Source organism: Taudactylus pleione, unplaced genomic scaffold (genome assembly GCF_031769625.1).
Source record: "Taudactylus pleione unplaced genomic scaffold, aTauple2 ptg000612l, whole genome shotgun sequence".
Lineage (NCBI taxonomy): Eukaryota > Metazoa > Chordata > Amphibia > Anura > Myobatrachidae > Taudactylus > Taudactylus pleione.
In genome coordinates, this window is record NW_028285014.1 from 958529 (window position 1) to 961925 (window position 3397).

Consider the following 3397-nt stretch of genomic DNA (forward strand, 5'->3'; position numbering starts at 1 on the left):
GGCATCAAAATATTTTAAGGCTCTTAGACTCTTACATATAATGTGATATACAATTTACTTCTAAGACAAACTAATCTGTTCTGCTAGGATGAAGACCTTAGTAAAGTGTGGCAACAGTAATTTTGAAGGATAACACTTTAGCTTGAGCCATTTTTCCTAAATAATGTTATTTAAGAAACAGCTTTTAGAGGAAATGCATTAATCTAAGATCTTGATTTAATGACCCCTTTTTCAACAAGTCCAAATTATTTGTCAAAATCACAATCAAAAATATAATAGTAAAATGATAAACCCTAACAGGCAGCAGGTTTGGACATACTGATGTGCTTGTCAGGATGGCCGAGCGGTCTAAGGCGCCAGACTCAAGATTCTACTCTTCTGGTTAATGGGAATTCTGGTCTCTGTAAAGAGACGTGAGTTCAAATCCCACTTCTGACAATATTTTCTTGCTCTTTGGTTATGTTTTAGACTCAAAATGACAGACATTGAGAAGTATGCTCAGGACATCCACAGTCTTTCAATCTTTCCTCTCCCAGACATTGATATCTTGATCCCAATTATTTCATTGCAATGTGAAGCGCAATGATAGTATGAATTAAAGGGCATAGAAGCTGTTAAAGACATAAGAATTGATCAATTTTCCCATCTACACTCCAATCAAGATCAAATTACATTATAGTTAAATTAATTAAATTATTCTTAAATGATAAAGACAATATGATTAGTTTTAAAATTCTAAAGTTCAGTTAATGTAGAAATTGGCTATTGAAATAATATATTACATAGAAACAGAATTTGATGGCAGATAAGAACCACTTGGCCCACGTAGTCTGTTCCTTTTCATGTATCCTTCAGGCAACTTCAACCCTATTTGCTCCTTACATTTCTCTTAAGGATATTCTTATGCCTATCCCAAGAGTGTTTAAATTGTTTCACCATTTAGCTTCAACAACATCGGATGGGAGGCTTTTCTATTTATCAACTACCCTTTCTGTGAAGTAATTTTTCTTCAAATTTCCTCTAAGTCTACCTCCCTCCAGTTTCAGTGCATGTCCTCGTGTTCTTGTACATCTCTTCCTATGAAGAATAAGTATTGTTTGCACAACATTCTTTTAGTATTCAGTAATCTAAACATAAAACACAAGAATAAATGGCATCGAAAGTATTTTAAGGCACTTAGACTTTACATATAACGTGATATACAATTTACTTCTAAGACAAACTAATCTGTTCTGCTAGGATGAAGACCTTAGTAAAGGGTGGCAACAGTAATTTTGAAGGATAACACTTTAGCTTGAGCCATTTTTCCTAAATAATGTTATTTAAGAAACAGCTTTTAGAGGAAATGCATTAATCTAAGATCTTGATTTAATGACCCCTTTTTCAACAAGTCCAAATTATTTGTCAAAATCACACTCAAAAATATAAATAGTAAAATGATAAACCCTAACAGGCAGCAGGTTTGGACATACTAATGTGCTTGTCAGGATGGCCGAGCGGTCTAAGGCGCCAGACTCAAGATTCTACTCTTCCAGTTAATGGGAATTCTGGTCTCTGTAAAGAGGGGTGGGTTCAAATCCCACTTCTGACTATATTTTCTTGCTCTTTGGTTATGTTTTAATCTCAAAATGACCGACATTGAGAAGTATGCTCAGGACATCCACAGTCTATCAATCTTTCCTCTCCCAGACATTGATATCTTGATCCCATTTATTTCTAAGCAATGTGAAGTGCAATGATTGAATGAATTAAAGGGCATAGAAACTGTTAAACACCTAAGAATAGATCAATTTTCCCATCTACATTCCAATCAAGATCAAATTACATTAGAGTTAAATTAATTAAATTTGTTCTTAAATGATAAAGACACTATGATTAGTTTTAAAATTCTAAAGTTCAGTTCATGTAGAAACTGTCTATTGAAATAATGTATTACATAGAAACAGAAATTGATGGCAGATAATAACCACTTGGCCCACGTAGTCTGCTCCTTTTCATATATCCTTTAGGCAACTTCAACCCTATTTGCTCCTTACATATATCTTAAGGATATTCTCATGCCTATTCCTAGAGTATTTAAATTGTTTCACCATTTAGCTTCAACAACATCGGATGGGAGGCTTTTCTATTTATCAACTACCCTTTCTGTGAAGTAATTTTTCTTCAAATTTCCTTTAAGTCTACCTCCCTCCAGTTTCAGTGCATGTCCTCGTGTTCTTGTACATCTCTTCCTTTGAAGAATAAATATTGTTTGCACAAGATTCTTTTAGTATTCAGTAATCTAAACATAAAACACAAGAATAATTGGCATCGAAAGTATTTTAAGGCTCTTATACTCTTACATATAATGTGATATACAATTTAATTCTAAGACAAACTAATCTGTTCTGCTAGGATGAAGACCTTAGTAAAGTGTGGCAACAGTAATTTTGAAGGATAACACTTTAGCTTGAGCCATTTTTCCTAAATAATGTTATTTAAGAAACAGCTTTTAGAGCAAATGCATTAATCTAAGATCTTGATTTAATGACCCCTTTTTCAACAAGTACAAATTATTTGTCAAAATCACAATCAAAAATATAAATAGTAAAATGATAAACCCTAACAGGCAGCAGGTTTGGACATACTGACGTGCTTGTCAGGATGGCCGAGCGGTCTAAGGCGCCAGACTCAAGATTCAACTCTTCTGGTTAATGGCAACGCTGGTCTCTGTAAAGAGGTGTGAGTTCAAATCCCACTTCTGACAATATTTTCTTGCTGTTTGGTTATGTTTTAGACTCAAAATGACAGACATTGAGAAGTATGCTCAGGACATACACAGTCTTTCAATCTTTCCTCTCCCAGACATTGATATCTTGATCCCATTTATTTCTAAGCAATATGAAGCACAATAATTGAATGAATTAAAGGGCATATAAACTGTTAAAGACCTAAGAATTGATCGATTTTCCCATCTACATTCCAATCAAGATCAAAATACATTAGAGTTAAATTAATTAAATTATTCTTAAATGATAAAGACACTATGATTAGTTTTAAAATTCTAAAGTTCAGTTCATGTAGAAACTGTCTATTGAAATAATGTATTACATAGAAACAGAATTTGATGGCAGATAATAACCACTTGGCCCACGTAGTCTGCTCCATTTCATGTATCCTTTAGGCAACTTCAACCCTATTTGCTCCTTACATTTCTCTTAAGGGTATTCTCATGCCTATTCCTAGAGTATTTAAATTGTTTCACCATTTAGCTTCAACAACATCTGATGGGAGGCTTTTCTATTTATCAACTACCCTTTCTGTGAAGTAATTTTTCTTCAAATTTCCTCTAAGTCTACCTCCTTCCAGTTTCAGTGCATGTCCTTGTGTTCCTGTACATCTCTTGCTTTGAAGAATA

General features: G+C 33.7%; 1 non-coding gene across 1 annotated transcript; it reads left to right on the top strand.

Annotated features, from left to right (window-relative positions):
* The first annotated feature begins 1482 nt into the window (after positions 1-1482).
* On the top strand, positions 1483-1591 carry TRNAL-CAA (transfer RNA leucine (anticodon CAA)). Its single transcript has 2 exons — positions 1483-1520; positions 1546-1591. It is a non-coding gene; the product is annotated as a tRNA-Leu (tRNA).
* The last annotated feature ends 1806 nt before the right edge of the window (positions 1592-3397 follow it).